The 14,255-nt window shown below is 38.1% G+C and overlaps 1 pseudogene; it reads left to right on the top strand.

Annotated features, from left to right (window-relative positions):
* Nucleotides 1-424: 424 nt before the first annotated feature.
* On the top strand, nt 425-1,593 carry LOC149011406 (F-box/kelch-repeat protein At5g60570-like; annotated as a pseudogene).
* The last annotated feature ends 12,662 nt before the right edge of the window (nt 1,594-14,255 follow it).

The following is a 14,255-nucleotide window of genomic DNA, read 5'->3' as shown; positions in this document are numbered from 1 at the left end:
CCTCTGCCACTTAAACTGGTACCCTCCGCTGGAAATCTGTGGTCATTGGCCAATCCTTGGTCCCTACCCTTCGTTTGGTATTCTTAAATCCTCTCTATCTAAACAATGAAAGTCCTCTGGTTTAATGGACTCCTTCTTACTCCTCTGAAGTCCTCTGGTATATTCCTTTTCAACTTCAGTTTTCTTGCCAGCAAATCAGAAGCCCACTTGCTGTTAATCCTGAGATGTGTGTTCTAGTCCATTAGTTTATATCATTAGCTACTTCTTTCTAACTCTCTCAGCACTTTTCCCCTTATAAAAATGGTTTGTCCTTACATGTCCCATGCACTTGTATACGAACCCTACGTACTACCATAGAGATAAATGGTGAAACTTCATCAGTTTGTCCTGATACTTAAGGTGAAGTTGACATAGACTGTCAAGCATGCATGAAGCTGAAAAAGGAAATCTTGGCCTCATCAACAGGTACAATGAGAAAACCAGTTTAAGAACATGGTTGTTATTCAATCTGCTTTGTCACTGTAAACTGATTAAGCTAAGCAGTTGGTCTTTCATTCATTTAGTTAATAGTGATAAATGTCTGCTTGGATATCTCAGCGGGACGATGAACCGGTGGCGATTGTCTAACTATAATTGAAGCATGTTCCTCTGGGTCCAAGAAAGAAAAAACTGCACTTACCAACAAACTTAAGGTCTCTTAAGCCCTTGAAATCTTGAACATATTCTGTTACAATGACTTCAGGCATAATAGCTATTTGGTATTTCTGCATGCTTGAAATCTCAGAGATAAAAGATTCATATTGCTTCTGAACCTTATAGGCAATATCAACTGTACAAAAACTTGGATTATTTAGCTTAGTTTTTTCATATTAGAACCTACCTAAGAAATATATTTCTTATATTTCCAAAAGTAGAACTTTAGTTGCATGGTAGCAATTGAATAATGATTTGTCTCCATAGTACCATGTAATTTTGATTTTCTGCTACCTCACATGTTTTATTTCTTGCATTTTGTAGTAATCAGGTGGGGATTCCACTGGTCAGTCATTAGGTGATACCGTTATACCAGGTGTTTATGATGACATTGCCACAGATATTCTTACTTGGGCAAGTAGATTAGATTGCCCAAATCATTCATGTGTGATATCTAGTGGAGTTCTTTACAAACTGAGGCAGCAGATGGGTGTCATTGAACAATGAGTTTATCTAGCTTGTAGCAATATGCCTTGGGAAGCTTTTGATCCTACAAGACAAAGGTGGATGAGGTTACCTATCTAGAATGCCATACAATGATTACTTCACATATGCGGACGGAATATCTTCTGGTGGACTGAGCTGCTTGTTTTTGGTCAAGAACTATCAGGATTTGCAACATGGATGTACAGTAAGCTCAATCATGAATGGTGTAGATGCCCCTTAATGTGTCTATCCCATTGTTTGTTTGGTTCAAGTAGTTTTGAAGAAGTTGCTATTGTTTATGGAGGAAGTGACAAGAATGGTTGTGTTCTAAATTGGGAGTTTGGGTGTATGTGGGGCAATTGTTGTTGCAGGATGTGTGTTATGGTTCCTGAGTGCGTGTATTTCAATCTATAATTTTGTTCTAATAGAAGTCTGATCCTTTATTCAAAAAAAGAGATTGCCAGTCAAAGTTGACTCTAACAATGGTTAGGGTTTAGCATTCAAAGGATGTGGTGAAAAGTTGCTTTTGGTTGGTGGACCTAGAGGAACTAATGATGAAGTTATTGTGCTACATTCATGGTGTCCAGAGGACAGGAATGGGGGAAGACTTGAGTGGGATGTTCTTTCCATCAAAGAGCAAGCAGGTGGGTTTGAGTACTACTATGCCATGATGGGCTGTTGATGCTTGTATGACTATCTTATATGAGTTGGATCTAAACCCATTGAGAAACTCAGGTCTTCTTTTATGGCAATTTGGCATTGATTGGATGTTTTCTTCCTCTGAAAAATCGATGTTGATATTAAATGTTCCTATTCTCCAATGCCCACCCTTTCATTCCTTTTCTTATCCTAATTATTTTTTAGCATGTAAGGGTCAAAAACCTTGAAGTTTTTGGATTGTGATGTTTTTTCATGCTACTACTAATTGTTAACGTTTTGAAATCTCATCCATTCATGATGGTTCTGAATAAAAAGAAAGAAAAAATGAATGAATAATATAGTAGATGTAGTAGCAAAAGCACAAGCCCTGGAGGAGTTTGCTAGCACTGGCCGAGCACTACCACCAGATCCTCCTCTAGAGAAGAAAAACAAGTAACACCTTCAATTCCTATGGAAGTGGATAAGGACTTCTCTCCATCCCATTTTCTTTTAATCCCTTCTCCCCCCCCCCCCCCCCCCTTTTTGCTTATACGTTTATGGACTATTTATGATCTTCTTTCTCTAAGCAAATAGAAAATAAAATGAATGTCTATTAAGAGAACATGTAAAATAGACTGAATTTGTTCAACTTATAACTGAATAGTCAAGTGGTTGATATCATGGAAGATGTAGAAGGTCAATCAGCAAACCTAGAATAGGCCTATGCATCATCTCTAACGGGTCTATGGAGACAAAGCTTGTATTAACTATTGTGTGCTACTCTTAATGTAACCTTTTTTTTGGGTAAATACAAATATTTTTAAAGAAATGGAGAACCATACAATGTTACCACCCCCAGGCTAACAAGAGAGAGAAATCCAAAAAAGAAAGCCAAACATAGAATGTGAAATCCAGCCTTAACCCTAACCCAGAAACCTTGTTGTTTGTAGGATCAAAGACCCGAAGTGATGGAAGAAGGCAACTATGGGCCATCTCAATGGAAGACATGGTGCTTGACCCAAAACCCATGGAACTTGATGATGGTGTTCCATCTTGGAACTTTGTTTGAGTTGGAGAAGAAACTGCACATTGATGAAGGAGAGCCTGGTTGTTGGACCTAAAACCTATTTGGACATGGTTTGAAGGCATCCCTCCATGCTAGGTAAGTTTTTTGATGAGTTGTGAGAAACCCACCCAACGATATTGAGGTTTGGACCTTGATTTCCCTAAATTGGAGTTGCTGTCAACATTGGTTGACTGGCCAGTCGACCAACAATGACAGTAAGGTCAAATTGGAAAACTCTGATTTTTTTTAAGGGTTTTTGTTCTATTTAAAGGGAACTCCGTGTTTCCACTCATTATAATTCTAAACCTCTGGAGAACGTGGGAAGAACCTTAGAACCTCTTCTTTGAAGCCAAGGAAGATCCCCAGGCATCCGTTCAAGTTTCTTCATCGAATCTTCTAAAAAGGTTAGTAATCAATTTGTTTCTTCTTTGATCTATTCTCTCTTCTATTCTTCTGATCTCTTGACTATGAGAAATGTATTACACTATCGTAATGGCCTCTTCTCTGATTCTATTAGCCATAGAGTGAATCCCCCAATTCACTCTATGTTCTTGAGGCCATATAGTGATGTTCTTGAAATTGATCTTACCTGAGATCTTAATTACTCCCTCATTATTTTTCTACCTATCTTGGTGATTTTGGGAAAGGTCTCACACTAGTATTACAACATTTCCTTGTATCCCCATGATTGTTGGGTTGATCCCTATTTTTCTTTCTACCTTGAAAATCCAAATTGGTTGATTTTTGGAGGAAACTCTTGGGTAACCCTCATGAGAGGGTATCCAAATTGGGAACCCTAATTCTCTTTTAATTCATTGGATCCTCCCCAACACCTTTTCTTGATTATAAATTCCATTTTTCTTGCCCTAGAGTGAATCTTTATTCTCTCTAATCTTTCTATGAGACCCATGGACTGCATGCGATGAAACTCTAATCCTATGGTTAAATTAGGATTTTACTTTTTAACCATGTTTGATGACTAGACCTTCTTGGATAGTCTTAGTATGTTTTTGGGGAACTCCCTTTTGAATTTCGGAGCAATCAGACTTCAAACGAAGAAGTTATGACCAATTTAGGGTTTTCTGCCCCATTAGTCTATTGGTTGTTTGACTGGACCAGGCTGCCAACCAAGCTACCAACGGTGACAACAGTGTGTTTCTTTGTCCGATTTGATCCATTTGACTTCTAATCTTCTAGGGCTTATTCCTAATGATTGTTATATGCTTGTTTAGGGTTTATTTGCTAGTCTTGGACCTCTCCTCTTATTTCTCCGGAATTCTTCGAAAATTGTTTAAGGTAAGGACGGTTGATCCCTAATAACCTAATATACATGTTTACTTGTAATTAATTAGTTACTTGATCTTACTACTGTTGTAGTAGCTTTCGTATAATTATATTACTGATGTAGTTTCTCAACTACAGTAGTACTTGTTTATGTGATTCAACTATTATTTCAAATCATATATGAATAATTACTTACTTATGTTTTGTATTATCAGTTTTACTTATGAATGACTAATTTGGGAATGTGATTGTTTAAGGTTTGATTGGGGAATGGGGAATGCTCTTTCGGCGTTTCTGTCTTTGGAAACCAGTGGAGGTGGTATGTGATATTTTCCTATGGTGCCCCTTGGCACTTGCCCTGATTACTGGTTGACATACTTAGGGCACGTCTAGAAGTGTTTGGCTAGGATGTCCCTATTATATCAGACCCAATCGAAAGGGAATTGAGACTAAGCAACCTGTGGCAGCAATGGGGATTTGTGGGCGCTCAAGACCGGTAACCAACCCATGGGAGGACATGGATCACATTGTGAGGGGTTGTTCATTGGTAGAGTTGCAGTGGTAGACGAGGGCTCATGGGCGCTCAAGACCGGTATCCAACCCGTGAGAGGACGTGAGAGCTACTTGTTTATTATTTGTGGATGACCAATAGGGCTGATGAATCCATAGTATGAGTTGGTTGTAGCCATAAGATACGTTGACTCTAGGGGGAAGGATACCGGAAAGGATCCTGAGAGGGGAGGAATGGAAGTATCTAGATTTAAGTTGATATAACTAAGTAGAAGACTTGCATTTGGCTAGGCTTAACCTTGACATGAGCTAGTACTCAGACCAAATGAGGGCATGAGAGAGTGTTGACCTAAACCCCAGCCAAGGAATGTCCGAGAGGGATGCAGGACCCATTGCCAACCGGAGAACCCAAGATATCGAGATGGTTGAGGGAGAGTGATTCAGTCCTTACCCAGAGGAGTATGGTGCTATGACTTAAAACATGTCTGCTAATAGAGACCAGCATACATAGAGTTAGAAGCATATTTGTATTGTCTGTTTCATATCATATTGCATTCGGTATGATTTACTGTTATGTGTTATTATGTTATAATTGAATGAACTGCCTTGCTGAGTTCTTTTGAACTCACTACTTTTTGCAACATCTTTGTTAGACTTATCTGCAGGAATTGATGATTATGATGGTTAATACTATGAAAACCAAGCTGATGAATCATACGGTACCCAAGGTATTGGCTATGGTGACTACAATGGTGAAGACTACCAGTATGAGACCAGAGCGTATCAGGATTAGTCCGACTCCAGTACTGGTACTGTGCCAGCGATGGGACATCATCTCTTTCTCTTTTGGATATTTACTTTATAGATTCGATGAGACCTTTTGTTTTGTTTTCCCTTTTATTTTGGGAACCAGTTGTAATCTTTTTTTTTGATCTACTTTTCCGCTGCTACTATAGAGTATATTTCTGCTACACTCTGCATTTGATTTATTCTATTGGTATCATTTTCGTCACCCTGATTGTATTGTTGAAGCTTATCTTAATCTCTTGATTAATATAGTTAACTTTGATTTAATCTTGTTCTCGATTATATTATTGTAAATGTGGGAGGATGATTTCCTCGAATACTAAATCTTTGGGACTGTTGTGAATCACACACTTGGGTATGCCAGATAGGGTACCGGCTGGGTGGATGTGACGTAGAATATTACAGTCCTTTACAGAATCTAAAAAGAAATAAGGAGATGATTGACCCTTTTCTTCACATCAAACTTCATGGAACTGCATACTTGGTTGAGAGTACCAGATGCACAAGCCTTTTGGCACTTCTCTCCAACCAAATTTAATGGAAAAAAGTCCAACAGCCACCTTGACCACCCAAATGCAAACTAATTTGCATTGAACTCTATCCATTCCATAAACTCTCAAAGGAGGATGACGGACTGTGAGGAGTTCACCTTGAGCACCCACACACCTCCACCTATCACCCCACCTTTCTAGAGTCTCAGAGAAAGCATCTAAAAAGTAGCTAGGGAAGTTACCTTTTAGAGCCTTAACCAAGTAATAAAGCCATATCTTGGAATATGGATCCTTTCCTTTTTCTTTTCTTTTTTTTCCTTTCCTTTTTTCAAAAAAAAAAAAATTGACACTAAAGAATCAAACCTAGGACCCATACCACTCAACCCTACAATAGCAATTACCCCACATGCACCCAATCTCATTGGTTCCAATCAAAGAATAGAGAAAAACTAAACTAATTCAAACAAGCTAGAACCTGAACCGTGGGAGCTCTAAATCATCCCCTCATTATCCATCTTGACTTGTTCAAGACAATCCCCAGCAGGGGATGAAATCTGATCCCTTGCTGTTGATTTTGCAAGAAAGTTAGTGACTGGATTGGCCTCCCTATAATAGTGGGTAATCCTCCAATCTATCTACTCCACATAGTCTCAATCCATACCAGAGTTCAAATGCACACTAAGGAATAAAAAATTCCTTCATTGCCAACAGCAACCGCATAGAATCAGATTCAATCCACAACTTCTCAATACTCATGGACTGAACAGCAGCCAACCCTCTCATCAAGGCCATGAATTCAGACTCCAAACTCATTTTGACACCCAAGTACCCACGGAAAGGAGACAGCACTGCAACACTCGAGTCTTGAATCAGTTCCCATATCCCTGCATGCCTAGGAAACCCTATGGTCGAACCATCACTGTTAAGTTTAAACTAGCCCCTTTCAGGTCATTTCAAACCACCTACTTTGGCTCTACATTTGGTTTTACCTTCACACAAATTAAGTGCTGCTCTTGACATCATCACCTCTTGGTCAGATCTGCCCAGCCCCCTCCAAACTGTAAGTCTCAAACTGAAGCTCCAACAAGATCAACCTATACACTCAATCCACCTGTCTACCAACTTCGTCATGCTTTTTGAAATTTCTCACCAACCAAGTGAAGTATGGAATCAAGACAAAACACTTCAACCACATGTTGACTAAAGAGGTAGCCTTGTACCATCAAGCCCATAAGTCCTCCAATGAATGACATGGCCCCCATCTGAACGAGAAAAGGTCACTGAACTTACACCATAGCACCCCCAACAAAATCACACTACATAAATAGATCGTCTATAGATTCCACACTCGAATCACATAAAATTCACTAAGAAGACAAAACTATACCTCATCGTTGCACAACTGATTCTGTTGGGAGTCTCCTCATCAATAGTCCCCAACCAAATATACACACACGAGGCTGTAAATTCACACCCCAAACAGCCTTATGCCACTACACCTTCGTGTGCTGACTCCTAAGGCTATTCGAAGTAGACTTGAGAGAGAATGTACAATTAGTTTCCAACTTCCAATGGCAGCTGTCGATTGAACTAGCATCACCCACTTCAAGCTTCGAAGCCAATTGAAGAACATATCAAAGAGGGTTTGACCCAACTATAGGAAAATCCCACACCCTCTCATGCAAAAAATCTTCTACTCTCTGAGGACATCCCTGGATAGTAGCACCATCCAACTGGATATTTTCCACCACTATGAATGGCACCATTTATCCGTCAACAAATTAACCTTTAAACCATTTCCTTCATTCCACTATTCCTGAGAACGAATAAAGTCCCATACCTTTTTAAGACCTAGGAGGATCGAATAGCGAACATTGCATTTCTTCAGAGCAACATCCTTTGCAAGTAACTTGGCTGTCATAAATACCCCTATCAACATAGCATCTTGCTTTACCTTCCAAGCAAGTTTGCACAAACAAGAGAGATTCGCATCTATTAATCTTCTCAGACCAAGCCCTCCTTCCTTATTTGTACGACATAAGTGAGGCCACTTTACTGTTACTAATTTACTTTGATTGATGCTTCTTGTCCACTCAAAATTGCGCATCCATTGCTTTACCTAAGACACAACAAAAGATGGCTACCAGTATATAGAGAAGGAGTGGATTCACATGCAAGAGATCATTGACTTCACCATCTCAACCCTTGTTGCATGTGACAACAACCTCCTTTTCCAGCCTTGTAACTGAGCCTTTACTTTATCTATGATTGGTAGAAATCTATCCTTTGTCACTCTTCCCGCCCAGAGCTCCACTCCCAAATACCTTGTTGGCAAGGATGTCCCTTGTTTTCAATAACTGCTTTATCCTCTGGCTTTTGAAAGGAGCCACCTTCCCAAAGAAAATTTTACACTTTTTCATGTTGATGTACTATGCTACAAAGAGTTTATACATGCAAAGAAAGATTTGAAATTTTTTTGGGATAATTACTGTGGTCCCTTGTACTTAGATTTTATTACTACTCTATCCCATGTACTTTTTAAAATTATTAATCCAACCTTTAACTTTGTCTACAATTACAAAGGCCTACTAACGTTAAGCTCCATTAGTTTACTAATGATGTGACATCTATATATTTTTTTTAAATCCCAAAAATAACCCTAGAGTCATCTCTTTACTTATTTACCCTTTTGTCAAGTTATAATGCTACCATTAATTAACTATGGGAAAAAATTAACCTTAAATCAATTTTCTTCTCAAAAAAGAAACCACCAAATAGAGGAAAGATGTGATTGAATAAAATTCAAAATAGAAACTAAATATTAGAAAATATTAAATTTAATTTAAAGTTGAAAATTGAAAATCACCTAATATGTGCTAATCATTGTGCATGTTACCAAATTTCCTATTAATTAACATCTTATATGCCAGTTTGTTTGTAAAAGTTCCATCTTTGTGATTGTGAAAATTTTAACTGGAGCATGAGAGTTTCAACAACCATAAGCGTGTGATCCCATCAATCCCTAAATTAAATTCTTAGAAGAAAACAAAAATGAAAATCATTTTAGGACAACACTTCCATTGAAGATGAACCTTACCTGAAATTCTATATGATTTATATTTTTTAGTGCAGTAGTAAGGCCCTCATTAACAAGTATCATGCTACAATAGAGATCATTGTTGTTTTGCTCTTTTGTGTAAATTCTAAGAATTACAACACGCACATAAAGACTCATGTATTTTCACTCAGTTCACTACTCCTGCTGTTAGAACTTAAATTTATACTATCAAATAGTTCATCTTTACCATGATGCACATTTTGATGGAGTAAGGGATGAAGAAGCAAGATCTCAAGAGGTAATTCAATCACAAACTTTCTTGATCTAGGTCTTCATCATATTGGAGACGACTAGTACTCTTTCAAATCCAAAATTGATTCTAAAATATAAGATTTAAGGATATATTCAATATAATTTCTATAAATGAGGGTAATGTCATATGTTTGACTTCTTAATTTTAATGAAGGGCAAAATAGATATTACATATTCAATGTTAATAGCCACTTAACACCGTTACAAGTGAAGGAAGCAATAGTAATTTCATAAAGAAGGAGGTTTGATTAGCAATAAAACCAATGTATAGGGGGGCAATAGTAATTATCTCAAATTTTTAACATATTTCCAGGTAGCATTACAGAAGGAAAAAATATCATCACCATAATAAGAAGGTAGGAACAGTCATCCCTAGGACCGGTTAGTGCTTGCAACTCCTTCTTCCTCAACTTTTCCTTCAAATTCTTACATAGCACCTCTTTTGCCAAAATAACCAACATTAGGGAAATAGCTGCAAACCCCTTTCCACACAAAAGAAACACACAGGACCCCTGATCAAGCAGGAATGACACCCTTGCTGTCAAGAAAATCTCCCTAATCCAAGCTCTCCATCTACTACAAAACCCAAACTTTTCCAACAAAACAAATAAGAAATACCATGACAGTATGATAGGCTTTACACATCGATTTTTAAACCCCATCCCCCACCTCTGACTAAGTAGTTGAGTAACTAAGAAGTTTAGTAGCCATGCATTTTTTTTTTCCCTGTCTGAAAAGCCCTTGTTTTTCAGAAATAAACATAGGGAGAAGAGAAGCGAACAGAGTAGCCATAATCTCAGGAAGGAACTTGTCCAAAGCCTTTGGCCCCTCCACATTAGGGATCAAAGTAATAGGACTATTATTAATCCCCTTAGAAATATATCCCGAGGCAAAGAAGTACAATAGTGCCATAAAATCGTCATTCCCAGTGAGATCCCAACAACACCTAAAGAATGGGCCAAAAAATCCATCAGGGCCAGGGGAACTCTCTGGGTCAAGGCCTCAAAAGCCAAGCTATCAATCATCAAGAAATCCTCATTAGTCAGCAAGCATGGTATCACATAACAACTTAGGATAAGCCACACCATCAACATTTGTATGAAAACTTTCATAAAAAGAAGAAATATATTCTGGCAATTGTACTTGACCAGATACTTTAATGCTATCCTCCTTTCTTAAGGACTAAATCTTAGCCTTCACTGTCACACCCCACCTAGAAGATCCAGTCATACCCGAATACCCTTGGGGGTGATATAATATAGGATCGTGGTTTCATTGACAAATCCATACAATCATATGATATAGAAAAATCAAAGGAAAAGAATAAAGTAGAATCAATAATTAAAGTATATATCAAATTATCAAAAGGTTACAATTATCTCCCAACTAGGATTAAAACATAATCCATAGGAAAACAAAATTGGACATTGGAGTCTAAAAGAAAATATTGTTTGTTTACAATGGAATTAAACTAAACTAAATTTCTACTGGAACCCAGCTCCATTGGAATAGTCTAAGCACGGGAATGAAGCTCCATGCGAGTCCACTTCCTCTCTAGTCGCGTCTTCACAATAGACTGTCAGCAACAGATTCTCCATTTGAATGGAGTCCTTATAACCTATAGTATAATCTAAAAGAAACATACATAAAGGAATGAGTTCAACAGAACTCAATGAAGTCAATTCTACAACATATCATGCATTCATTCACAAGTTCTCACATTACATATATAAGAGTAATGATGGTAATATAAATAATAATGATAATATAACTAATGAATGATTAGGATGTTATGCTCCTAACTCCATCATGAAGTCTCTATGGTAGACACGCATTAAGTTGAACACCAGTCTCCTTTGGGTGGTCTCAATCACTCTCCCTCGTGGCACTCAAGCACGTCTTTTGGGTTCTCCACAATAGTTGGATAAACTCACACCAACCTGTGGCTAGGGATATAAGTCACCAGTCTCTCACGTCACCGTTTGGCTTGAGATCTAGCACGTGTCAAGGACAACTTTAGGTCCAATGCATAGTCATACAAGCTCGTACTACATGTGGTCTGGTGATCGTGTCGCTAACCAATCAAAAATAAAATCCTATACTAATCTAGCAAGCAGAAAGTACGGGGTCGAACTATGGGGAACTAAAAGGCTAAGTTACTAAGATTGAATTTAACAAAACTAAATTTAAACTAAATCTATTAATTAATGCAAAAACTTAAACTATGAATATGTGAAGATCTTTGGGATTTCGAATCCCCAATGCTTTTCCCTAACCGATATAACTCTACACTTCAAAGTAAATTAGGAATGGTCTTCCTAGATATGCCCTATCTTCGCAAGACTATCGTCCTTCGCGGAAGCTTGGCACGCTTAGTTCGCTGAGTTATAGAACATCTTTGGCCAAACTCAAACACAATCAACTAGAAGATATAGAACAATCAACTTAATGAAATAAGCATGGTTCATCTACATCCCAAAGCAAAGGAACTAGCTACTCATTATTACAAAGTTCATAAAAAAAATAAAGATGAAACATAGGGAGAGAGAGAGAGAGATGTGGTCTTCTTCTTCAGCAATGAGAGAGATGAGAGCCGCATTCGTCGTCTTCTTTTCTGTGGTTGGCTTCTCTTTTATGTCTCCCGCACACAATGAATCCCCTCTTTACCTGTAGATTCGACCTTTATTCTTTCGGAATTTGGAAAAACTCAAAACTTGAAAGTTGTAGATATTTTCAATCGTTCCATAGCATCTTGAATCATCGAAATCCAAGCTCATACGAGAGAGATATGCCCAAAATACTGAAGGTAGGTCTGTTTACCCGATTTTCAGATTTATTACCAATCTGGTTCCTTAGACCTCCACCTATTTCCAATTTGGCTAAGATCTCACTTTTCATGATTTCTTGAGCAGCAAGAGTGAATGCCATGATTTAAAATCTACCAATATCTAAAATATTTTCCAACTTTACTCCATATTATCTCTAATAACCAAAATCACCTTATTCCTGAAAAAATACACAAAAATACTCAATTAGGTCTCTTTAATTAAATAAGTATGGGGAATTAAATCAAATAAATAATGGTAAATGCATGCTTAGTCCCTTTTGGTTCGATATCCTTCTTTATCTAAGAATGATTTCTTCAATGGGAGGCAAGTATTGGATCCCATTCCTTAACCCAATGGTCATCCACATATAATGGACATGATACTCTCCATGTCCTCTCACAGGTTGGTTACTGGTCTTGAGTGCTCATGAACCCTTATCTATTATATGCAATCCTACCATTCCATGATGGCAGTCGTCCTGTTTGGTGCTCACAAGACCCTAACATCATAGGTTAACCGGCTTCAATACCTCTCCTGGAAGGGTAGTAGTAAACATAGGATTATGTTGCCAAACAATTCTAGACACCTAGTATTCGGGTACTTAGGTCTAGATGCATATTCATATAAGGTCACTAGGGTAATGGGAGTGTCCCGCAACCCTAGTTGGTATATAAGTATAAGAGGACATAGTCCTACACAATCTCTAATCATCATTCACATACAACAATTTATGAAATTTGAAATAGAAACAAGTCCAAAGAATCATTACCTTCCATTCGTGCATAGTCACACACAATTTACAGAGATTACAAGATATTAAAATCTTGAAAATTTAAACAACTCATCATTCATACAAGACATGGTTGAATATATTCCTCACCATTCAAGCTTATATAACTCTCCAAATCCCAAAAGTAATCCACAAAAAAGAAAGTGCAATTGACCTAAAGTAACCTTAGAAACAATAGAAATTTAATGAGCAATAATCGAAAATCGTTCAAAATCAAAGGGGCTAAAACACACCCAAACAAAGGGCAAGGGGTTGGGGCCATATAGGGCCAATCGACCGGTCTTGGTTGACCGCCCAATATAGGGCTCCGGCAAAAACCCAAAATTTGTCTCTAGTTAGATCTCAGCTTGAAAAGGAACTTTGGGGGTCTTTTGACATTATTAGGGTCCCCAAAATACCTTTCAAACACCCCAATTGGTTCTCAAACAAAAACCCCCCAAAATTGGCTCTTGTGAATGCCCACCGGGGCGTCTGTGAGAGGTTCAAATCGATTTCGAATGCAAAGGATTTTCTGAACCAATTCTCAAAGGATTGGAAAGCATTGTTAGGGAAATAGGAAGCATTCAATGTGACCTATCAATGAAAAACAATACAACAATGCAAAATATCCTATCTTAATTGCATTTAGAAGAGAGATTGTGAAGGTTATTGAGATTCCATACCTTATCACGCAATTTTCCTTTCGTTCTCGCTCTTTAGCACCACCCAAGGAGTGAAGAAGCTTCAAAATCACGATCTCCCTTTCTCTCCCACGTTGTCATCCTCCTTTTTGCATAAAGAAGGTGTTTGTGCGATTAGAGAATCATAAAATAGGGTTTAAAACCCAAAATCACGAATCTGCCCAGAAATTTTGCGGGGGCAATTGGTCCAGTCAATCAATCGCCTCTGACCAACCGGTCCTATATCTCCTTCATGAGACCTTTGATTGCGATGGGCTTTGGAGGGTAGAAAGGTCCTTCCAAGGGTTGATCATTGGTATAGTTTGCCTCGAATTTTGAGTCCTCTATCATGGGTTTACGGACATGCCAAAACCTCCTTTTTATGGCTTCACAATTGATCTTCTCTCTTCTTTTGAAATCCATTAGAGTGATCGGTCTTCAATGTGATCATCCACCTCCATCGGCTCAATTTTCCAAACACCCGGGCTCAACTCGTATGGTCCAGAGTTGTCGCTTACTTGTACTCTAGGTTCACGGTCTTGGAACCAATGGGTTAAAGGGTAAAAAATTTGAGGGATTTCACATTCACTCATCGGATTCACACACTCAAGTGAAAAAAAATGTGAGCTCCT

Source organism: Hakea prostrata, chromosome 7, assembly GCF_041222555.1.
Source record: "Hakea prostrata isolate BN-2017 chromosome 7, UWA_Hpros_2, whole genome shotgun sequence".
Lineage (NCBI taxonomy): Eukaryota > Viridiplantae > Streptophyta > Magnoliopsida > Proteales > Proteaceae > Hakea > Hakea prostrata.
The sequence above is the reverse complement of the archived record's forward strand: the minus strand, read 5'-3'. Positions and strand labels throughout refer to the sequence as shown.